The sequence below is a fragment of the Pseudopipra pipra genome, chromosome 9, assembly GCF_036250125.1.
Source record: "Pseudopipra pipra isolate bDixPip1 chromosome 9, bDixPip1.hap1, whole genome shotgun sequence".
Taxonomy (NCBI): Eukaryota; Metazoa; Chordata; class Aves; order Passeriformes; family Pipridae; genus Pseudopipra; species Pseudopipra pipra.
In genome coordinates, this window is record NC_087557.1 from 13,747,764 (window position 1) to 13,773,849 (window position 26,086).

Genomic DNA, 26,086 nt, shown 5'->3' on the forward strand with positions numbered 1-26,086 from the left:
CACTGGTTGAATTCCAGGAACTTTTGAAGTAATTGATTTTTTTTAAAATTGGAATTTATAACCTTAAATACTGAAATGAGCAGGTACTACAAGTAAAATATTAAGGAATAACCATATTTTACACCTTTATCTGTGATTATCTATTTCAAAGTAGCCCAAAATTGCATACATATAGGCAAGAGTACACTTACAGTTACAGGACTACCACAGCACATTTCCCACTCTTGGTATTTAACTTGTGAGGACTGATACAGGTCATTGTGCTATGTGGGGTGGCAGTAAGAGTTTGGAGGACACCTTAGAGCTGGGTTTTCTGGGCAAAGGATGTCAGCAAAGGGCCCCCTGAAGCTGTGCCCATCCCACAGTGCCTTCCGGCCCTGCTCTCCCACCAGCCTTACCGCTCTCTGCTCCCACACCCATCAGCACAGCTGTTCTCCAGACTGCTCTACAGAGCAGAACTGATCTGCCTTTTAACCAAAACCAGAGAGTTTTTTACCAGCTCCTGCTCCTCACCAGTCCAAGTCCATGGTAGGGCACAGCCAGCTGCAATAGTCTCAGATGCTGCCTTGTCCCATAAACATTTCTGGGTTATTTCTAAAATGCTCTCAAGCACAAAGAGGGGGAAAAACATTAATATCAATTAATTCTTAGCATAATGACAGTTGTTAAAGTGGAACAAATATTTATTTTCTAACAAGTGTGTTGTTATGGAAACAGCTGCAAGATGCTGTTTGCTCCAAGGGCTGTGCCAAGGCTTAGCACTGCGAGGCACCCCGGGCTTTGGCAGCACAGCCCTGCAGTGCTGGGCTAGAGCTGGGCAGCCCTTGGCACCCAGCAACAGCAGCACCCAGCTGGAGGTTTGCACGTGCTGACACAGGTTGCCAGTGAAGAGAACGGGGAAAGCAGCACTAAACTGCAGAAATTTACGCTAGAGCAGTTCTGACCTACTTTGTAAGTAGCAAGCTATCTCATTAATTTGCTCAAAATAGCAGATAATTCTGCATGAAGAGATGAAAAACAAAATCCATCATTTCCACTGCAGGGAAAAACTCCAAAATGAGACAACTCAGTGCTTGTCACTGTACCTGTATTTTCTTCTCCCAGGTAATAAACAGATGACCAGTAGATATCTAGTTATGCACACGTGCGACAAAAATAACTAAAACCAGCAACCCTCTGAAGCTGCACATGGGAGAGGCTGCTGCCTCCAAAGGCCCCCACTCCAGCTTAGAGCTGAGTGAAGCAGTCCTCGTCCCACACCCCACAGGATCCCCTCTCAGAGGAGGGCTGTACAGCAACACTTGGTGACTTATAAAAGGGACGTTTATCCAGGTCTACAAGTGTTTTTCCTCTTAAAGCTTGTGTGTCCTTATAAAACTTAAATAGACTTGGTAAAAAAGCAAACAAGAAAATCCAATAAACACTAACCCTATAACTTTCTCATTTTGCTCTTAAAAAATCATTCCTTGATCTTTTCTGTATGATTAAAAATTGGTTTGCCTCTGTAAGTGCAATTAATTTTGTTTTCAGGTTTACATTATTACTGTATCCATATATTAAACAGACGGTGCGCACACACGTGAGCATGTTCAGATAGTATTCTGATGGAAATGTGGGAGAATGCCTTTTAAAAAAAAATCAATATTTCATTCCAATTATAAAAGAAACCAAATCTTCAAACACTGGAGTACAATGTAGCTACCTTAGAGAACAGATATTTGGTTTTCTGACCAGCAGTAACAGTTCGTAATTGAACAGCTGCAGAAGAGAGGAAACAAACATACCAACAAATTACTTTTCAAGCCTATGTTCACAGAAAATTTTCTACTCTACTGTGCTTTTGATCACAACATGATAAACAGGGTTCCTCCCTCCCTTCTCTGATATCCTACAAAACAAATTAGAATGGTCCATAGAAGTTTAACCTGTTATACTGCATAATCCCTCATTCACAGGAGCAAATTAGGAACATAATACAAGTATTTCAAGAACTGAAATCTACTCACAACTGTTAAGAGTGTTAGAGCCCAAGTATTAATTCACTTATTAAACAGGTACCATCATTTTCAAAAATTTTTACTGTGTTCTCCTTAAAGAATGGTACCTTTTTCTTGTGGTTTGTTCTGGTTTTGATTGGTTTTTTTAAACTGTCTTGGTCATTATTAGCATTGTAAACAAGGTATCAATCAAAAGGACAAGCCAAAATTTTACTCATACCTATTTTAAAAGTAGAAATCCTATTTCTATATTTTCAGACAGAACGGAAGAATACATCATAAAATATGCGTTTAGTTCATATATGTGTATGTGCACCTATGTATATTGGTATAGTCTTCTACTGCTGAAGTCATAAATGTTTTAATGCATCGACTGTGTTTGTTCATTTCACATTTTCAGGCAAGGAAGAAAAAGAAGGCTCTTTACTGCAGTACAAAGAAAGATGTTCTAATACCAAAAGATGCAATTAAAATAATAGGGCCATTTATTTCAGTAGAATTTCACACATACAAGAGAAATGCTAACCCTTGGGAGAATGTTCTCAGCTCATTTAACAATATGTGTTTCCTTCGATATGAAAACTTTAGCTTTTGCATTATAACATCATTGCTAACAAGGCACATGTATATATCTCATAAGTAGATGGAAACGCAGATGTGGGAAGAATTATAACAGTTCTTTATCCATATTGCACTCATCTCAGGATATACTTGCATCTGTTTTGTACTCACCCTGGGTAGCTTTTTCCTCCACACATTTAAAATACACACTCAAGAAAGACTCTGTACTCTGAAAGTCAATAAGAAGACTAGTAAAGAATTAAGAGAGACCAGTCAGGGAAAAAGCTATGAAGGGAAACAAAAAGGAAGAATTTGTATTCCAGTTCCAGGACTACTAAAACATTTTAAAGGGTAGCTGGCATACAGCTCTTTTCCACCAGCCAAAAAAAGCCGAACTGCTCGCAGAGCACAGTGTGGCCTGGGTTACTGCCTCAGGCAGCCAGGCGGGTCAGAGCTGTGCAGGTGCCAGCAGCTCCCTGGCTTCTGGCTACCAAAGTGAAATCTGCAACTCAGGAGACGCAGTCCTCATGGCGGGGATCTGGGCAGAGGAGTCTTGATGGCTATGAAATACAAGGGCAAAAAATTACTGGGTCATTAGAAGTTTACTTCACGTTTTTGTTTACCTGGAAAAAAATTCTAATTGGAGATGAGCTTTCCCAGGTACAACTGGTTTTATGAGTCAAAGATATTCAGGACTGGGATCTGATGTAGTAGATCATTTGTAACATCTGGGCATTTTAACGTTGGAATAAACACATGTTATGCATTTTCCTGTTTCTACTAGCATCTAATTTTCTCCATTTGCAACAGAAAGTTCAAAATGGACCAGTCAGGTCATTAATGTGGGAAGATTTATTTTTGTAGATCATTTTCCACTGCCTGTCAGCACACAAATGTTTCCACCTAACATGAGGATAAATGTAAAACTAAGATTTGAAACACTAAATCCCTAAATGAATTTAGGCAATAATCTCAAATTACAGATACAGTCCTACAGTCAAAATGTCAAAATTATGTCCAACCAATTCAGGATGGAAACATGAATGATGCGATTAAGCATTTCATAAAGCATACATAAGGGACAGATCTCTAGGAAGAAGTTGGTCTCTGAATACTTTTTTCCTGCAATACAGTACTTGTAAGTCTAGAACTAAAACTTGCACATGCCTGGTATATTTGATTGACTCCATAAGGTTTTCATCTAAATTCAAAATATAACTGTGTTTAGATATATTTGAACATTTTATTGCATTTAGTTATGAGATATGAATTTTTCCTGAGAGAACCTAGGGCACACAACATTGCCAGATCATTCCAAACAAGTTAATTCTGAAATGGGCTTGAATCAATAACACAAAAGAGGCAGTAAAGCCAATTTTTACAGTAGTCATGGTTGCATAAAATAATATCAAGACAGTCAGACTGTAAGCTCCCTGCATCACAAATATAATTTGCAACCAACTCTAAGCATAAAGAGGAAATAGATAGATAGGCAGAAGATATAGATAAAAACAAATGATAGATAGATAGGACAAAAGGAACAGGAGTAAAGAAAGAATGCAGAGCAGTTGCCATCCAAGACAGCATGAAAAAACAAACAAGTATGCCGTGTAAGTAATTCAAGGTAAATAGAATGCTTTTCTTTCATTTAGGCTTTAAAATTGTTATGAAAAGGCTTTCTTTTCACTCTATCTGTAAGACATAGACAGACAGGGGATGAATGTATAAATAAGTATGTCACTGCAATACTTGGCTTTTAATGAAAATGGATTTTTAATGATCCCAAAAGCTACATTTCTCTCTGACTTGCTCCATTTCCAGACTATCAGCATGAAGTACACACAGCAAATGCACTTGTTTTCCATGTCCTTCACTAAATCCCAGGACAACCAATCGTCCAAGCACTGTAAAAACCAGAGTCACCATTATGCAGAGCAGATACAGAGAAGCTGCACGTCCTTCATTGTTTTTACTGGACTTCCAGAGCTCTGTGACACTGCTGTGCCTTCTCCCACAGCAGACCCCAGTGCGGGTTACCTTGCACTCCATATGCATAAATAAAGGCTGATGCGTGGCAATGTGCCTTCCTGTTGTTCTGCCTCAAGGACACTTGTTAAAACTGTGCTGTTCCTCCCGCTCCCCCAAGCAGCCACATTGTGTTGAAGTGCTCCATGTGAAACTCTGAGCACACAAATACCAGAGGATTTAGTCCACAAATGAAGAAAAGTCACAAGGGGGGAAGAGGCTGATGCAATCCATATCCTTCTTGCTGTCTGAACACAAAGAATTCTTCTTTCCAAGGTCAAAGTTCCCCTTTCAGTCAGCAATAAACAGAAATCGCACTGAAAAATGCATAATAACGTACCAGCTAGCATAAATAACATTTTTTTCCTGTTTGTTCATATTTAGACTTGCATTATCAGAGAATAAAGGGATATTTTCCTTACTTTATCGCCATTCATGAAGTTTTATCTACAAATATTTCTTGTGAGGTAGGTCCATAGATTGGGAAATTGTAATATCGCTGTCATAAAACTAAGGTAGCATTTAAAATGGGGTGGGACTCGTATTCACTTCATGTTCAACACTTCACAGGTAAGCTTTATGCAACATTTGTTACTTGGAGAAAAAAAATCTCTATGTTTATTTCCTGTGTTAGCATTTTTACTTCTTCTTTGAAATATTAGAAGACCCAGAAGGAATCCAAAACAAGAATACAGATGAAAAAGATTATGACTGTGAGGTGCCACAGAATCAGTTAACAAATGCTCCCAGAGTCAGAGGCTGCAACCTTACAAAGTGCATGATATCTGCATCCCCTAAAAAAAAAAAATCCTATTTGTAGAGCACTGCCAAACTCATAGGTTTTTTTCCATTTTGTCTGCTCTCCTTACTCAGAGTGCCTGCCAATTAATATTTACCAAATGTCTCTCCCCTCTTCGTTTAAATCAGTTCAAAAACTGCACCTGTTTCATGAGACCTATGTGAGCTTCTGACAGCTGGTATTTGAGAAAAAACAAGCCAAAGTACTTAAAAATCTTAACTAACTGCATTAAACGAGAGTCAAGAAAGACAGTGCTAAGATTAGCTCAGCTAGTACAAGATATCAGCAAAGTACATGGGGGGTACCCCAGGGACACAGGAGAGAGATTTATGGTGCACAGCCTGGGAAGGATACCACACGTACAGACAGGAGCACAGAGGTGCTATTGGACAAAATGACAAGTTTCCAGACCCTCTACACAGGTTCCCTGTTTCAGGCCAGTGCACGGCCCCAGAGCAGCAAGTGCCATCTCCCCAGCTGTGTTTGGGAAGGATGTACAGGATGGGCACTGACTGCTGCCCAGGCGCTGCACGGGGCCGCTGCAGCCAGGCAGAGACGGGTGAGGGGCATGGGCCAGACCTGCAGCCCAGCCAAGGGAAAGCAACAGCAGAGTGGGGGTAGCTCAGCAGCATCTCTATCAGCTGACTGCCCACAGCTTCGTGTCTCTTCTTTGAGTTTTCTGGTGTCTTAACAAAGACTTCCCCACCGAGCATCTGGAACATCTCTCTGATGTTCAGTTAAAGGTGAGCAGTCATGCAGTATTTATGTAGCTGTACTCCCACAAACTTAGTATCTTTGAAGCTCTGTCTCATGCCATCAAATGTGGTTGAAATTCAGCAGCAGTATTCAACAGTTACTGAGTGCCCTGGACACACCAGCATGGCCATATTCATCTCAATTCTCTAGAAAACCGGGCAAAAATACCATGCAAGAGCACCACCCAAAAACCAAAAAAATCAAGTTTCAGAAAGCTACAGTATTAAAAGAGAGAGTTCATTTTAAGCAATAAAATGTGGAAAGAGCTTCAAAAACCAGAAAGAGCTGCTGTAAACAACAGCAGGAGGATGCAGCCAAAGTCAAGCTACAGACAGCTAAAGTCACTTGCCAACATATAGATTCAGTTCAAGCTTCACTTAAAGTTATCAGTGCTTCTATACAGTACAGGGGAGGAACCAGACTTGCCCTAAAAGTCTATACAAGACTGTTAGAAATTCATTTTTGCTAATACACAACTTAAAGTCTTTTATACAGCACTTCTGTTGCTTTATTTCATATAGCATTTCTCCCAGATTATCTAGAAGAGGGACAATTGCAGAAGGGCAGGTAAAGCTTGTTAGAAAGCATCCCAAATAAGGGGGAAGATAACATCCATCTTGTGTCTAAAACACAAAGAAAAGATCACAAGGCTGTGTGTTGTGTATGCTGAGGTACTCTATCTGGGATTCTTTAAATAGAATTTGTGGAGGAAGAGACTTGCAGCTTTTTGAAGCAATTTCCTTCAATACTGCCATATTTCAAATTACTCTATTTTTTTCCTGGCAGCCATTAAGGAACTGGTGTTACTGGAGCAGATTACCAGCAATAAGACTATCCTCTATGGCATCCAGCAGAGTCCCAAGCCCACAGGAGTTTGGTGGATGTGGCCAGCTGCTGGTCCAAATCCAGGGCCTGTGACATGACCCTGAATTTTAGAGGTTCATGCCCATTTCTTCATTACTTCAAAAATCCCTCCGTGCCAGAGCACCCTTAAACAGGGTCCAGGTCACTTCTGTACCATAGCTCATACAAATTAACTTCTGACATATTGCTGTCCGGCTAAGGACACAATTCAAAGAATATATAACCTTAAAGACCTTTTCATGTGTTATTTTCAACAGTGTTATTTAAATTGTATCACTTGTATTTGTTATTAAAATTAAAATGCACCCCTCTATTAAAATGCACCCCTTTCTCACTAACACAGTGTTTTAATAGTTATGCTCACACGTTTCAAAATCCCTATTCAGTGTTAATCAACACCAAAATTCTCATGAACTTAAGCATGGGGTTAATTGCAGATGCTGACAGGTGACATGTTCTATCTGTTTTACACATATTTCAGAGAATGCAAGTTAGACAATGTTTAATCAATCTAAGTTTAAAGTTTATTTCCACTGATCTGAACTGCTTTTGAATGTGAAAGATGAGTCAACCAAACTAAGAGAAACAAGCTACCACAGACAATACTGTCTAACTACACCTGAAGGCTGTCAGAAGTCTTAACTACTTCTTCATCCACCACTTACTAGAAGGAATCCCTTAGGGTAAGGAACATCACTGTTTCTGCCTGGATCACATACACTCTCTTTATTCTTTCATTCTTCCAATCTTTCTCACTCTTCACATTGCCTCTAATCTCTGCTTTTCCTATCTCTTGGGTGCATTCCTGCAGCAAGGATGCAGCAAGGGTGGCTCAGCCATTGCACCAGCTGGTCACCCCTGCAACACTAGGGTAAGTGCAGCATCACTCACGTGTCATCACAGGAAAAACCTCATTCTCGTTCTACTTTTGAAGTACACACAAATCATTTTCAGCCCAAAATCCAGTTTTTCTTCCCACCCTCAGAACTCTTGCTAAACTTCTAAATTAATTTCTCAAATGAATTTGTCAGCCAAGAGTGGTTTTTTCCTTCTTTATTTTTCCATATATGGATTGTTGGAGAAAGAATTATCTTCAAATACCTACAGTTTTTAGTCCCCAAAAGTTAGCTCAGCGATGACTAGTTCAGTCTTTTTGCAGTCTCTGATTATATTAAGCACAGGCATATATGCTACTGACATCCACATCCCAAATATAAAGGAATGCTTTTTGCTAGTTAGATGTTATTACCAGTGTTAATGCACCTCTTCAGTGCCTGATCCTGGTTTAAAAAATTTTAATATCTCCTTTTTATTTTCAAAATGCTTCTTTTCCTCCTGTTGCTGTGAACTCTTATTAAATGCTTTCAAAGCTAAACAAGGTATCAAAAAGAAAATGTTTCTTCCTACCTTTCATCTATACTTGTCTTTGAAATTATGTGAATATATTGGGTGTACATTTGGGCATTTTTGAAAAAGAATATTTAGACAAAAATATGACTTGAAATTTTTCACAACCTTTAAAACATTGCTCCCATAAATATATGTAAAAGCAGTCTCATTTAAGTCCTGAAAACATGCTGCAGTGCAACCTACCTAAATAACACTTTAGAGAAAATACAGATGAATATCTGGATTTCCAGCTGCAGCAAGGCAAAAGACCTCATAATCATAATTCAAGGAATCCTTACTAGTTGTTGGGGTTTTTCTAATACTTCCTTAAGAGGTTGACACAGTGCTAGTTATGTCCATAAATAAGATATTTTTATTACAATCTAACAAAAATCAAGACTGTAACAGTGATTCATTTTTTTTAATAACCTCAGTGCTTCAAGACTTCCGATCCTAATGGAGCAATCACACATCACCACTGTTTTCCAACAGAACTATTAGGCTCTGTGCTGTGCTAGTGTAATTGCAGTCTAATGGTTTACACTATCATAATAGCACTAAATATTTTACTAAACAGTACAGTATCTAAAAAGTGATTTAAATTGTTCCAGCTTTAAGATCGTACATCCAAGATAAAAGGATCTGTTCCTTTCTCTCTGAATTGAGAGTAACAAAGGTGTCAAAATTAGTATCTTGTTTCTCATCTTCTTAACAAATTGGTTAAAATGTAATATTAGAAGCAGAGACCAAAAATTACACCATAAAAGGACCTACTAAAATGTGAAAAGTATTAAAATATTTTGAGAAATTCTAATGCTCTGATTTAGCAGACTAGCATGGTTCAAATTGTCAGATTAACAGGGGATACAGAATTACTCTGTTCAGAATCTAATTTAATTTTTTAATAATTTCAGAATTTCAGATTATTTACTTCAATAAAACTTTTAATAAACATCCCACACCATGTAAATGTAGCATATCATAACAGATTATCTAAGCAGCTCTACATTTGTGATAAGAAAACACCAACAAAGCTGCTGAGACGCCAGCAAACCCCAGAAGTGCTTCCTTCCCAAAAAGCCACTACTCAGCTTGACCAGCTTTGCAATGACTACAAATATGATGTTACATGCCAGTAACCTTCTGAGGACCTAAGTGCGTAGATCATTTACATGGTCAGAACATTCTTACTCACAAAAATAACTCAATGAACTAAGTCAGATTGCTTATGTAATGAGTGACACAAATAAGGGTTTGCTAAATCTTGCCATTAACATACAACGGTAGCCCTAAATGCATCCTAAATGCTGCCTTACTCCCTTGGACAAAGCCAAAAATATCTGTAACTCCAGAAGGGGCCCTGAAGTTAATACTAGAAGTGTTCAAATCTTCTAAAATTGCCTGAAGTTGTAAAGATGGTACTTTCCCTTTCTAACATTGAGCAGGTCCTTAACCAAGCTTTGCTCAGGCACAGAAGCATCTCTCCAGCAGCAAACACTCCCACAGGGCTCAATAAAAAAAACCACCCAAACATTTTCTAAGGGAAAATATTACTTAAACCAAACTTCTCCAGTAAAGCATCAATTTTGCCAAAGAACACCGAAACCGCACTTTGGGCTTTTGTTCTCATTTAAATTAGGAAGTATTTTTTAAAAATACAGACACAAAACAACAGAGTAGAAAATACGTTTTCTAAAGATCTCTGAAAGGATTTATTGAGGCAGTATAGAGATCTAACCTATTACTCTTAGATAATTACCTTACACAGTATTCTAATTTCATGGAGAAGTTTAATTTTAATTTACAGTTTAATTGTCCTACTTAAGGTAAGCCTGTCACCTGTGTCACTTTGTGTCTCATAATTGTAATCCTCATTTAATTATTTACTTCGAGGGAGCATTTTAATTATGGATATTACTATGTGTCTAAAGTAACTTATACTCAAGGGTAGTAAAAATTTATACAGTAGAGTGCTCACCTAATTTCCACTGGCCATAACTCTCTGTGCATGTCTCAGCTGCAGAAGCTACTTATGAGACTGCTGAGCGATGTTCTTTACCCTCTCTGGACCAGACCCCATCTGGGATGCCTGAAAATAGGCAGGACCACCAGTGCACAAATGGTTTGGATTAAGATTAGCAATGACTGCAAGGCTCCCAGCTCAAATATAAATGAGATGGTAACAACTTCTCAACATCTACATTTGGCCCTGCAAATAATCTCTGGACAGAGGAGTAGGCATATGGTATTGGCTCCAGGGTGAGGCCAACACTGTGCCTCATTTCTGTGGTGATCTGTGATGGAGGTACAGTGGTCAAGAGAGAGGAACAGAGCATGAGCCTTCCTCTGATTTATTTCTTCAGATTTGAGCAATATGTCAATTATGGGTTTTCCTAAAATAGAGTCTGGCTATCAGATTTTTTTTTTTTTCAAGAGCCATCAGCTGACCGATATTCTAGGAAATTATCTCATATCTTTGCAAACTAGCTATATTTTTAGCTTCCCAGGTATCCTATGGCAGCAAGCTCCATCATTTAACCTATTGCATTTAAAAAAAACAAACCAAAAACCACCCCATAAAATACACTGTTTGTGTTTGCTTTAAATCTGCCTAATTTGTGGGTTTCTGTGCTATCACTGGGTCATCTTTCCAATAATTTTAACTTCCAAACCAGACATTTCATCATCATATGAGTGGCACTATGCAACTTTCTTGCTCTACCCCAAGCAATATTTTTCATTGCTTGGAGCCCAGATCAGCAACTTAAAAAGCTGAAAATATTTTAAATTTTAACACATTTGGCACAATCGGAACCATTTCTATGCAGACATGCCCAGCCAGAAGGGATGGTAAGGGATGTCCTGCCCCCAGGCTAGCCAGGAGTGAGTAGGGCTCTCTGACTGGGGCCTCCTGTTCAACATAGAGAAAATATGGGCCAGAGTGAAAAAAAAGCAGCCCAGATCCTGAAGAAGTCCTTTATTTACCATTAAAACACTTCCAGCATTTACTGTCTCCCTGATTTAGTGTTTACTTCTCCTGACTCACATGTCTTGCTTAGTGCCCAGAGAGCCAAGCAGCCCCATGGGCAGTCAGGGGTGCTTCAAATTGGGATCTTTCCCTCTTGGAGAAGCTGCTTCTGCAAACTCCCTCCTACACAGGACGAGACACCCAAGCACTGCTTCCCTACCCGGAGACAAGATGAGTGCTGGTGGGATTTCTGAAGGACACAGCTCTCCAGCACATGCAGCAGTGCAGGAAGAGAGTCATTGGGCACATGGGAACCATGGGCCACCTGCTTCTGAGGTAAGTGCCTCTCACACTAGTCACAATAGCCACTTCATTACTAACAACCTCCAGATCTTCACAAGATGCTTATCTTTTTTAATAAACAGAAACAGCTACTGAAGGTTTTGTTTGGCTTTTTTTTTTAACATTGGGGTAAAACCCAAAGAGCTGCAGATGTATTCTTTAGTATCTACCTTTCTTTAGTGATGGATTTCTTTTGATGAGCAGTGTCATTACATACACTTTTTATCATCTAGATTGATCAATTTTATTCAACAACATAGAAAAATCTTCCTTATTCTCTTCCTAAAGAAAAGCCTTCAACCTACAATTTGTCTGCTGCCTCTTACAGTATCCTGAGCACAGCCATGGCCCCTAAAAACTGAGGGCATTCAGCACCTTCCAGTATGGAGTATATCACGTTTCCCATCTGAAATTGCTTACCTCATCAGTCACTAGGGGCCCAGTTTTGAAGTCATTAAAAATAATGAGAATGCTGGCACTTCTCCCAGCAATAATGGCATTGGATTCTGTGTTGCTTTTCTACTTTCAGACATTTGTATATATCCACAAATCATTTAACTCTTATCTCTGTACTAGCTTTAATGAAACTAATGGCTGCTGAAACTGTGTGGTATTTATTCTACTTTCTATTTAAATAAGCTTCTGAGCACTCCATCATAAAACGACACAAACACTTACACAGCATATCGCATCACGAAAGCCCCAAAGTGTTTATCAGGATCACTATATCCATCACTAAAATGCACGCACTTCTCAGTCAATAAACACTTCAGCTGACAATAAAGTCACAAGAGAGTTTTCAGAAGGAAATCTGAAGAGCAACAAATCCAATTTGTCCAAAACAAATTTAGAACCAGTACAGTGGGTAGAGTCTCACAGGGTCTTGCGTTTTCATCTCCATCTGTATCTACTGAAGCCTTTTTCCTCCTAGCACCATGCAAAAAATCTAACTCCATATTAACTCACTCAGTAACATCATCACTCCTGCAGGGTCCATATCCTACAAGCTTTGACAAGATAATGAGCCCTCAGGAATATGCTGCAGGGCATCACAAAATGCAGCTTTAAAGAGTTTCAGCTGATTGTTGGGAAATCCATATTAACGCATATGAAAACCTTAAAACAGTCACCCTTAATATTCAAGGTCTAGCTTAGGGCTAATGTAAAATTTCTCCCTGCTACGCCTTTCCTGATAAGAGCATGCATGATTTACATGCTTTGAAATAAATAAGAAGAATATAAATATGAAAAAACACCTTCCTTAGATATATGTTTTTAATTGCTCTAGGCATATGTTGGAACTGTACACTAAAAACAGACCTGTCATGAGGACAAACTCAAAAGTCAGAGACCCAGCACTTCTGGACAGGAAGTGTGATATTTCAGGCTCCTAGAAATTAATCACAGTATATAATGTGACACATACATTTTCACATCATCTGCTCACAGATGAGATATGTCTAAGATGCAAAGGACTTGAACTCCAGTCATCCTGGAAATCCATCCACACCATGAAAAATCCAGAGGGGATTTTTCCCTGGACTGCTGCTGAAAGCTCTATCTTCTTACCAAAATCAGTAGAGCTTAGTATGACTAAACTGACTAACTAGGTGGGAGGATAAAAAAAAAAGGCAGGTACAAGTCAAATAGTAATAATTCTAACCAGTAATAAAACCACAAGTACCAGATTTAATAAAAAAAGTTCCCCAAATGCTTCATAAGGTGAATTTTAAAGATGTTTTGATGTTATTAACAGTATATGTGAAAATCTGAAGAAGAATATTACCCCTGTATAAAGGTTAATCTAAAAACCTATTTTGCAAGGAGAACGTACCACTCAGTTATTAAAAATATATTTTAAGACTGTTAAATGTTTAATACCTTTAAAAAGTGTTTTCTTTGCATTTATTTTTAAGTGGTTGATAAGGTCTGTTTTCAGAACACATATTGCTTAATGTATCCATTATTGCTGTAGAACCTTTAATATAAAAATATTTTAGATCATGTTACAAATACTTCACAAAGCCACAAAAAAAGAAATTGCCCAGCCATCCCTAGCAGTAAACAGAATATCATGAGTTCAGCTTCGTTCATCTATTAGACCCAGGAATGAAATGACAGCAAACTAGCTTTGAGATTAACCTATAAATTATCTACCAAATATCACCCACAGAACTACTGGTGCAAGCTACACAATTTAAGCAAGAGGTGCGAATGTTCCAGCATCATAAGTGGTCTCACCATTTTAAGACATGAGAAAATCCTTGCACAGTTCAAATAGGAAGTGAAGAACAATGTAAAAATTGATTTGAGGATAATATAGAACAGTGAAGACAAATAAATAGTTTATTCGAATAGGAATACATTTTTAGAACATTTGGGGAAATTTTATATTCTATATTCTCCTACAGTAAATGGCAAAATTAGGATAATAGTCTTCAGATACCTAGAGCTTGCCTGTGGCTCATTATCCAATTAATTGATATGAGTAAATCAGCTAAATCAAGCTAAATGACAGCTAGTTACTCCACAAAAAGTAAAATTATATCAGAATAAGGAGCTTTCAGATAATTTAATCAGTGCAGAGGTCTTTCCTTTAGAACCTTAGAAACACATTAAAAGACATTTCTATTTTCACTTTCAGAAAAAAAAATTTAAAAAAAAGGACGACAAGTAGTTCGTATTCAGAAACTCATTGAGAAGATTACAGGTGTTACAGTGGCAGTGGAGAGTTTCATCGCAAAAGCAAGACAAGATTTTTTCATATAGACCCTATTCCATGAAATGGATGAAATAAGATCTCCCATACCTATTATCTCACATGACCCTCTTCTATCTTTCCCAAGGAAAAAGCAGATATCTTGGTGCCTCTGTTCTTCCATCCCCTCTTAGCACTGTACCTGCTGGCCCCATTTGAAAGCATCCTGCCATACACAGTGCTTCTCTTTACACTGAGACAGGAATGACACACAGGACAGCTCAAGGAATCTTGAGCTTACAAAATTAGATGGGATAACTGCTTTTTTAAGGTCTTGTAAGAATCCTGTCTTGGTTTTGTGCAAATGTAGGATAGCACAGGGGATGGCACAGGATTTAAATACACAGTTAAACAAGTCAGGGAGAATAGAGTCTTTCATTTTAGTGGTGGTTTGTTTTCCATCCTCCTTCCTGCCACTTCAGACAATGACAGCTCAGGTGGACAATACAAACAGATGGGACATTTCTATTCAGCTCACTCCTTCATCATTTTGCTTTGGGTTTGGGGGTTTTTTTGTTTGTTTTGTTTGTTTTTATTGCTGTTGTTTTACAGGCATCAAAATTAGAATTTTGCCCAAGATACTACCTGTGTCAAACAGTCCATGTCACTCAGTGATTCTGAGCTCCAGCTATTCACTGATGGTTTCAAGTTGGTCCTGAATTACAGCTGAGGGAGCTGGGGCTGTTTAGCCTAGAGAAAAGGAGGCCGAGGGGAGATCATATCACTCTCTAAAACTACCTGAAAGGAGGATGAAGTGAGGTGGAGGGTCACTCTCTTTTCGCAGGTAACAAGCAATAAGATGAAAGGAAATGGCCTCAAGTTGTGCCAGAACGGGAGTTACATTTCTTCACCGAAAGGATTGTCAACCATGGGAAGAGGCTGCCCAGGGAAGTAGTTCTGTCACCATCCCTGGAGGGATTTAAAAGACGTGTAGATGTGACACTTAGGAACATGGTTTAGTGGTGGCCTTGGTGGTGTTGGGTTAATGGTTGGACTCAATGACCTTAGAGGACACCTCCAACTTTAATGATTCTATCTTCCCAAAATATTACACACCAGTAGAAAAAGCCAAGCCTTTGATTTTCGCAACCAAATGTTAGCTAAGGAAGTGTTTAACCCTGAAGACGTTGTCAGAAAATTAGTTCAGAGCCTTTGCACAATTTAATCTTGTAGTTGCCATTTATCACACTGCTACCATATCAAGTAATCTAGCCAACAAACCTGTCTGATACTTAGGAGTGAAGAATTGAGAAGGATAATGTTCTGCAGGAAAGCAGGTCTATCCAACATTTTACAATGCTAAAAATACCCTTGGGACTTGTTCTTATACCTTGTAATTACGCACACATATCCTGATTTATGGTCCATGTCTCCCATGTCTCTAGCTTAAAGTAGTATGCACTCTGCTTCATATCTTGCCCTATTTATGTGTAAAATACTCAAGTCAGTACTGTCATAAAAGAGAGGACAGGCTCATTGCACATGTTACTATTGATTTCATATGAGCATGGGCATAATCTAATGATCCTTTTCAACTAAGGATAAATATGCACAATCTAGCCTTAAACATATTCAGTGTCAGATCATTTCAACTGCTGCCTTTGAGAAATGTGCCTGTGATGTTAAAGATCTCTGCTGCCCAGCCTCCTCCTTAAGATCGTGGAGAGTGTGGCAAAAGGAGACAAAGACATACAGACTGGAAAAGGGATAAGAATGGTTGGCACCTCTGTAGCAAGAAACAACTTCTTCAGGCTAAACTTGTGAATTCATGCTCCACTTCCCCCTATCTCCACATGACCCTGCTCTCTCACTGGGCAGCTACAGTAATTAACAAAGAGAAGAGAATCCAGCTTGTCCAAGTGAGCACTAGCAAAGAGAGAGGTGGTTGATAGCAAAATAGATAGGTATTATAATTGTGACAATTACTGAAAGCATCCTAACTAACAACTGTATACTGGTCCATTTCAAAAGAAGAAAGGATAACCTGGCTTAGACGAAGGAATCTGATCTCCATTTCCCAAGTTGGCTCTGCAACCCTCACACAACCACTGGCATGTGGCTGAAATCCTCTCTGGCTGGAAATGGAAAGCAAAAGAGCCACCATTCAGTTGTTAGTGAATTGTTTGTTTTGTTGGTTTGAGTTTGGGTGGTTTTTTTAATTTTCCACCAGTTTCAAAATAAAACCACACATGCAGATTTAATGTTGTAATCTGTTTCTCTCTACATACTACCTGTCAATCTTTAAAAGAGGAAATGTGGTAAGTGCAAAGGAGTGGTCTGAGCCGCTGCCTGTAAAAGGAAGAGTTGGAATTTACAAATGGTAACAAGGGATACAAAGGGAGAAGGGTTTTCAAATAACTGTAGCTGGGGTATTAAACATTTGACTACGTTTTGGGGTTTTTTTGACACATCTTCAATTTGTTTGATAGTTGTATACATATTTAGCTACACTTTTAGACAGCACAAAGGAAGAAGCTATTGCAGTGTTCTTAAAATAGTTTTGAGCAGGAATCTGCAAGGTTTAGGTCCAGTTTATCCATGAAATAAGTCCATGGTTTTGCTGACTAATTTTTCAAAAGCAGTTTAACGTGTAAGCTGAATTCAAGCCTTATTTCATTCCACAACACAGCTTCAATTTTCTGTTTACCAGTTCTGACATCTCTGTACCCATTTTCTTATTGTATGGAGACAATTAAAATTGCACTAATAATAAACTTGCAATATTACCAGTCACTGCAACATAATTAGCAATTCCCAGAGAAGGTTACAACCAAAACCTGAAAGGTACAAAATAATATTATTTTCATTCATTTATTTTTGTATTGAACTACATCCATTATGCATCATTTATGCTCTTCCCCGTGGTGGTTCCACTAAGCTTTCTTACATTATGATAGAGCTATTTTTTTTCCAATTTGAATACAAGTAAGTTTTCCATCTTCGTTCTGGAATTGGTGCATGAAGATGTGGATCAAATGAATATTTTCCCCCATATATGCAGAAGCCACAAAATTTATGGAAAAGGACCACCCCATGAAAGGCTAAAGAGTTCTCAAGCTTTTTCAGCAAGTTCACATAGACAGACATGCAGTCAATTTTATGAACAACCTAACCAAATAAAACCAATTGACACTTGTATTTAATAACCTCTTTCTGAAACAGTTTAATCTGCATACATTTCACTTTCCACATTTTAAACATTGTAAAAAATCAAATTAGAAGTTTTGCTTTTTCTGACCATTTTTATGCATTATTTATGTTTCAGCATCCGCATTTATTAGCTCTTTTTCCTTTTTTTTTTTAAGTATATCTGCATTTCTTCCAAAATAAGATAATTTTTCTTGGAACCCCACTAACTTTTTTCTAATGTTCCCTATTCCAGAGGGCTTATATATTTAAAAAAGTAAGGGCTCTGGTGCACCATCATACGTCAGATGTAGCCTAGAAATAGTTTTATCCATCCAAATTCAATTAGGTGCTGTGACAGTAAGGAGCAAAACTAGAATTCTTAAGACACAATCCAACATTTTAATGGCAATCAATATCCTCTTACTCAATGTGGGAGCTCTCTGATTATTATTAATCTTGATGAATTAGAAGCTGAACACTGGACAGGGTGAAGGACTGAAGCAAACAGTGCCTCTGTTGACAATGTACTGAACTGAATGAACTGAGCGCAGAGAAACAGGAGTGGACCTATTTAGTTTTAATTATCTCAGTGTGACTAGACCATGGAAATAAAGTTCTCATCAACACGCTGCCAATACAGGTCGATAAACAAGACGCAGAATTATTTCTTTTAAAAATAAATTAATAAAAAATTAGAGGACAGAAAGAGAGAAAATATTCATAAAAACAGACGAGAATTTAATTCTCTGGGGTTTGTGCAATTTTCTTATGAAATTCCCACCAGAAGAAAAGAAATTAACAAAAAAATTTCTCGAACTACAAGCTTACATGGAAGCAAGGAGATATCACAGAAATTATTGCTAACATAAATGATTTAAAAACTTTGTGCATCTGAAAATGCACCTATAGAAAAAGAAAGGTAGAAGCAACCTTAAGCAATCCAAGGTTATAGCACACAACTACTTAAAAATAACTGATGAAAGTTTCTACAGCAAATCGAAGACCTAAAATAAGCTACCACCATGTTAAGAACTATTATTTCTACAGTGACATTCTATAGGTAAAATCAAAATAACAAAGAGCCTTGATTCAGAAAATAGGACTGTGCTTTCTAGCCATCTGGATCCACAGAGGTATTTAATACTGCTAAGAATTTGGATCTAACACAGAAACCATATGGACAAAAGAGAGAAGGATGGACATAAGAGAGTCATTTAGCCTCAACAGCCCAAAACTGTCAGGAGTCTACCATTTTTAGCTTGCAAGATAGAGCACATATTTAGCATCTGAAAAGTCTGGATTTTTTAATAATCACCAGACTCAAACTTAATGTGCAGAGGATACAGCCTCTTTGTAAGGCATTCAATAACATCACACTTGATCGAATAAGAAGGGCCATTTAGACTTTACATATTGAGCAATGGCTCGTCTACAAAATATCAGTGTACAGAAAAAGCAAAGGAACACATTACAAAAGGATATCCAGTCCTTCCGATAAGACTTTAAAGCAATATATAATATACCCTGGATTAATATCATATTAATAGCTGTGGCAAACTCATACCATTCCCATTTCAATAGCCTGAGCCAAATAGGGAATGCATCTATCTTCGCAGTAATTCTACTTTTTAAGTGTTACATTGAATCAGGTCAAGCAGAACCCAAGATACTTTATTTCAAGCTTATTTCAATGGTTAGAGCAGCAATTTGAATAGAAAGCGAGAGTGGTACTGTTCTCTGTATTTTAAACTATTTTAATAGTTTAAATAAATGAAAGTTATTGAAACTGGTTTCCAGAAACGAACTTGAATCATGCACAAATGTGCTGTTTCAATACAGAATAAGATCAGCAGTGCAGAAATGAATTACATTAAAAAGCAAAAATATGCTAAATCAGACAAAGATTTAAAACTCCAATACATCAAAGGTGATTCTCCAGTAGCATATGTTTCCACCCAGAATACACCTATTGCACACAGAAAGTAAGAAATGAAAAGAAATGCTAATCCAAGCAACAATGCAGCTTCACAGAAGCAGTGAAGTGACACGAGGGCTTCAGTCAGGTCCTTAAGAGCAGGCACTGGGGCAAAATGAGATATAGCAGGATGCAAAAGGACTAGGTGAGTGACTCAGACAAGGAAGGGTTCACACCTTCATCTCTACCCTGCTGCCTGTGCTCCACAAAACAGATGCCTTTAGCAGCACTAGAGTACATGTAGGAAAAATATATTTGAGAAATTAAGGTACTAGAGGTTACATGGTACTGCTTTCAAAGCATGATGGTTCCAAGATCGTTCTCTCATTCTCATTCTCTCTTCTATTTCTTTTTATAGATGCAGACCCAAGAAGGAAAGACCTTGCTGACTGAAGCAGTTTCTCTACTGAGATATGCTACTGGCATAGTGCTGGCAAAATGATACTAAATTAAAATAGAAAGCTTAGCAGTTATCTTCACTTAAATACAAAAGCACACTCATACTCCACTCACAGTGAAAGAGCACATAAACCAAAAATAAAACTATACATAACAGCAACTTCTTTAGCTGCAACAACAGTAATGTTCATGCAGTTATTGTCTAGTGCTCCCAGACCATACTAGCTCATCTTTATGTGGGAGTAATAGGAAGAGTTGATAAACCAAGCACCCTTCTGTCATGCTCACCCAGCAGTTGCTCAGAAACAGCCTGAGGACCTGTAGAGCCTCTAGGCAGTGCCCACTGCCCAACACCACGCAGCAGAGCCACAATAAATCACTGGAGAGCACAAGCCTACAGAAAACATTGGCCACAGATCCACTGTAAATTCCAGTACTAGGTACCCATATTTTATATTTCAAAACAGAACTTTTAATTCTCAAAACCTACATCAACTAACCCTGGAGATGCTAAGGTTTTCATTACAAGAGCAAGGTAGGTCCCAAAATATCCACATCCAGCAGGCATGGCTGGAAACACCTCAGCTCCAGTATGTCTGAGAAATTCACATCTTCGAGGTCTGATCTTCATCTGGAACTGCAGTTTCTCCCCCTAACATCCTGCCCAAGAACATCAGTCCCACAGGCAAGAAGTATTTTTACCTAGACAGCCTCCACACAAAAATGCAGCAGTAAAAACTTTCCTCAAAATCAGTTATTATCATTGCCATGACAGAGGTGGTGTATCCTGAACTCTTCCAAACAACTCTTCTTAGCTAGTATGTACAGAAATCAGTTACCTATTCCAGGAAAGCAGAATGACCTTAAAAGATGGGGCAAGAACCAAATGACCAGACATTGCAACTACATTCTGACTGTAAAGTCCTCTTACAGACCTATGCCTAACTTCATTGGCAGCTCTCTTTCTGTCTGGAGTAAAGGAAAGGGGAACAATTATACTATCTCAAATCATAGTTATTGTTTCAATGATTGCATTAACATTCTCCAAGCATAAACAGCCCACAAAACATTTGAGGCAGACATCTAATGATGGATTTTCCCAACAGAGAAAGCAATTCCTCTAAGCAATAAAACAGTCTGTGAGAAATCCTGCAGTCATAAATCTAGTATTTCTCATTACAAAATTTACATCAGCCATGAAGTGATTACTTCTAAAATTACAAACCCTTGTGGGCAGAAATATTAGTAGGTTACCAATTGCCATTCTCATGAGTCAAGAGAAAAGCAGTCCAAGTCATAATAGTCCTGTAAAAAACAAAATACCAAAAGAATTAATATCCTTATTATAGACAGAAAGTTTAGGGCATCCACATAACAAGCATCTAGACATCAAAGTGCAAAGGCCAGCAGTAAGTTCCCATGGAAACTTTCAAAATTTACACAGGAATATCCAGATGACACAGCTTTGTCACAACTTTTCAACACATCCTTCACAAAAGCAGTGCTCAGACCCCTCAACCCTCCCCAGCGGATCCCACATACGTGCATGGAATACGCAGAAAGAAGGGAGATGAAGAGAGAGAAGAGGGGGTGCATCCAAGGCCTTCCACTCTCGCAGAGCATGGGCAGTAACTCCATTTCCCAAGGGGAAAGGCAGCACCTAACCCAGCTGGTTTCCACCCTCTGTGTCAGGTGCTGAGGCACACAGGATGTTTAGCACCCAGGCAAGTCCCATTCTGAGGTAGAGGGGTGAGGGAGTAAGTGGGGCCATGCGTGAACAAGTTTTGCCCAGCTATCTTGATGCTTGAACTTATCCCAGGATTCATCAGGGAGCTGACATGGCCCTCACTTTGAGGATCACTGTCCCATAAAAATGGTTTGGCTCCTCCTTTTCTTCTTGCACCCTTCTCTTCCCCAGACACTACAACCTAGTAGCAGCCTAAGGAGTTCTAGGGACCACTAGGGATTAAATCAAACACATTTTAGTAGAAAAAGCATGTCCTCCAACACCTCTCTTGGGAAGAGATGAGTGTTATAGATTCCTTGAGGAAAGCTAAGACATTGCAACAAGCACCTTAAATGCAGGATTGATGACACAGTGAATATAATCAGAAAGAAAATAAAAACTATTTAGCTAATCTAGACTCATGGTTCACATACATTAAGAGACTTTTTTAGTTTAACTTCAGAGAAAGCAGAGGAGAGCCCTTTTTCAAGCAGACATACTCAACTCTAAAATACCTTCCCACAAAACCAGATAAACATAGCATATTATATTGGTTTTGATTGCTCACAGAAATTGAGGGAAAGGGGAAATGGAAGAAAAGGGGAAAAGGGAACTACAACCAAAAGCAAAGTAAGAACTGTGACATTTTTCCTCCACTTAACAAGGCAACTGCTCCAGTGACAGGCAGAAGACTAACCTTGATCACGTACCCCAGGAGATGAAACTTTGCTGTGAAGTGCTGGCACCATTGCTGTTACGTTCGGCTATTTCGCTGGTAAGAGGAAACCCAGGAAGGAGTAAAGAGGCCACCTTGGTTCCCAAGCAGCAGCAGCAGAGCAGTGATTCCAATTCACAGTCACAGGTGAGGGATAAGGGAGGTAAGGTGAGATGCTCAGTTGATTACAAGTCAGGTCCCAGGCAAGCGCAAGCCGCTTTCAGCAACTAGATCAATTAGGAGGTTGCTCCTCAGCATGCTGAATAACCAGGTTCTGAAACTGGCTGTTCTGTCTGAAGACCCTGAGAGCTTGACTGAGACCAGCCTGAACACAGACAGGGGTAGCCTCAGCTCACCACAGTCGTATGAATAGTTATTAGTATTTTATTTTTACTGCGAGTCTGACCATTGGCTGTTGTGTTACTTGCCTTGCACAGCATGGTGCAAAATTTACTACCAGCAACATAACAGTAGCAAAAAAAGCCTGTAAATACATGCTTGCAAAAGAAATTAAGTTTTATTACAAACAAAAACACACTAAAAGAATACATTCACACAATTTATTATGTCATCTTCACCACACCCTGTGCACTTCATTTTAACTCTTCAGGGAGTAGCCTGCTCACATACTCCATGCTTATGAAAACCCTGTTTCTCAACTATTTTTATTCCTTACCCATCAAATGAAAAAATATTCAACATGCTTATGTTTTCTTCTCTAATAACATATTTGGAATTTATAGGATGTTAAAATGGCAAGCATGGCATTAGCTTTTTGATCTTTGATCTATTGGTGCCATTTTAGTAGATGATAATCATTTACCAGCTCCAAATACTGGCCTTGTAAAAAACACACTTCACTGTTCCCATAATGCATTTTTACAGTTAAATATTTACTTTCTCTCTATTTTCTGTTTCACTAGATGCTCACATAGTGAATTGATCATGTATCAGGTTCTAAATCCACTATTACCCATGGTGTCCTTAGTTCACAATTTATTACAAAAATGCATTTTTTTCAAAAGAAAGCTCCAAACATTTAGAGATGGGTAAAAGTTATTATGTATATAATGTATAAGTTAGCTTCAGGTCTCATATTCGAAAAACATTATCAGTCAGATTTGCTTTAATCTGGGGCTGAGATCTGCTGACAAGCACAGATGCTCTACTCCTTATGTGGTCAGCCACTTGCAGAAGAGATAATCCAGATACTGTTAAACTCCATATAAAGTTTTTCCTGTTATTTCCTTATTACTATTAGGTGATTCTGAAACATATTTTATTACAACTCCAAACCAGAAGATCTCTATTTTTGTACAGAGCAAATGTATCTTCAGCAGTAGCCAAGATCCTTTGCTTGCACTGATAATCCAAAAGGACATCACCCATGATTAAGATCAGTCATCTCCACAAGAGACTTTTTTTTGCCTTTAAAAAGATCTTTAAAGATGAAAAATCGTTTTTTATATTAAAGTTAAAACACTTCATCTTGAAACTGTCAAAATGAAAACTTCCAATTTCCTGGATTGTTTATTAAAAATCTCAGAATAGTTTCCTGTTTTTCAAAGCCTGATCTGGCAGGGAAAGAACTAAGAAACAAAGCTGTTCAGTAGATTAGACCATGGTTCTTGTACATTCCCACTTCTTCCCCACTCTGATTAAAAATAAATACAAGTATTCTTGTATTATTGGGAACATACTTTCAAACATGTGGCCAAAACACCACTCCACTCCAAATTTTTCAAAATTCCTTTTGAATATTTTCATTGCAGACTTTAATAAAGAATTGAGGTTGATATTAAACTATCAAAATTAATTAGGGCAATTACTAAGGATAGGGAAGTTCCAAGTAGCATGTTTTACCAGAGAACAAAGATGTATTTTCACACAATGAACTCCTCAAGTAATAGAGGCTGAACTAACACCAACAGCATCTGGCCCACTGCACAGCTGGTCACTCTTCAGATTGTAGTCACGAGACCAAGCTGTGAAATTAATCTCTTACATCAAATTAAAACATGTCCTTTAGCTGAGAGACTTCTTGCCATATTGCCAGAGCATGAATCCTGTACCTACAGCATCTTTCAGCGTGGAAACTCACCCTCCAACTGTCTTCCTGCAGGGTTCTGTCCTTACACTGCCAGGTATAGTTTACACCTGACATCCCAGTGCAATTTAAACACATGCTTTCTCCAAATTCTGCTAATGTTGCAAACTTGATTTACAAGCCAGCTTTTTAGGAGGCACACGACAGAGGTGAACAAACAGGTGCTTCTGCTTTTGTTTCAGGGATGAAGGACAACTTAGGGGTTGCGCTTGGATGGGCTTTTACAGGGACGTGTGCTCAAGCTTGTGAAACAGAAGTTTCACAAACAGTCTGGAAATGGAATGAATAGGGATATGAACGTGCTTACTGGAAATATTCCTTTCCTTACAACTCCAAATAACCTAGAAACAATGAAATACTGCAAAAGAAATTTACAAAACAAAGTAATTGGGTGCTAGGTACAAAATCAGATTAAATTCAAAATAAAAATATGAAGTAATACATGTGGAGCAGGAGAGGTGGGAAGAGGGAAAGCCTTTCCAAATATATATATATATATATAAATGTGGTCTGGGTTGATCTTCATCAATAAGGATAGAGGCTTTGGGGTTATCCTGAATAACTGAATTGTCAAATACTGAACTGTCAAAATTACAAAACTATTCCAAAATTTCTGTAGCAGTCAGAAAGCCATGTTAGAAATTATTAGGAAAGGAGCAGAGAACAGAAAACAGAACACCTTAGCACATATACATAAAAATATAATACTGACTACTTGAATACTTTTGTGCAGTTCCACTTTGCCGTATACTTCAGCTAGAAGGTGTACAAGGAAAGGTAAAAGGTATGAAACAAATTCTGCCTGCAAGATGATGAGATAGATCCCAATGCCTCAGCCTGGACAAAGACAACAGAGGTAACGAATGACAGGTAACAGAGACAGTAAGTGGGAAATCACTGCTTACCATCTCTTCCAGCACAAGAAAAAGGGGCAAAAAGAGAAGCTGGTAATACCAAAAGAGATGTCCCTTCATGCATTGTATAATTAAAAGTTATACAATTACAGGAAACTGACTGCAAGGGGAATTATGTGATAAAGATTTATCTAAGCTGAGGAAGCGTCTGGAGAAAATTTATTAAAAGCTGTTACATGTCAACATGTCCTTCTGGTTGAGGAAGTTCTGAGCAAGTTACAAGACCCTCCCACAGTCTTTGTGTGGGGATCTTGTAACATGTACCAGGGAAGTAATGCAATATTCTTGAACCATTCTTTGCTCTTTCTTATGTATCATCTTTTCCCAGACAGCTGATACAAGGCCAGACGTACTGGTTTTTTGGTTACAACAGTATTTGGACTTTCTTTAAACACACTAATGACTTTCATGTCATCAGAAAAAACTAATTTCAAAAACATTCAGTCTAGCTCACTCTTCCTCTGCATACAAGAATAAGTAACAACTTCCATTATAAAACCAAGGCTTTCAGGTTAATGCTATGACTTTGGGAAATTCAACCTACTTAAGAAAGGGAAGGCAAAAGACATCAGTGAAAAGAAAACACAGTTAACCAGAAATGGCACTGACAGGCTGGTAGAGCCCTGATATTCCTCAACATTCATAAGCTTCATAAAAGGAGG

General features: G+C 38.4%; 1 long non-coding RNA gene across 3 annotated transcripts in view; it reads right to left on the reverse strand.

The window, feature by feature from the left end:
- LOC135418896 (uncharacterized) overlaps positions 1-26,086 on the reverse strand; it is a 50,778-nt gene that overhangs the window by 19,046 nt on the left and 5,646 nt on the right. Inside the window, exons 1-2 of one of the 3 annotated variants that reach the window (XR_010432730.1) lie at positions 16,691-22,368; positions 16,444-16,534 (exon numbers count right to left, since the gene is read on the reverse strand). The exons of 1 other annotated variant lie outside the window; for it this stretch is intronic. This is a non-coding gene — a long non-coding RNA (uncharacterized LOC135418896). Of the gene's footprint in view, positions 1-16,443; positions 22,369-26,086 lie in introns of those variants that run through there. One more of the 3 variants, XR_010432729.1, reaches the window with a different exon arrangement.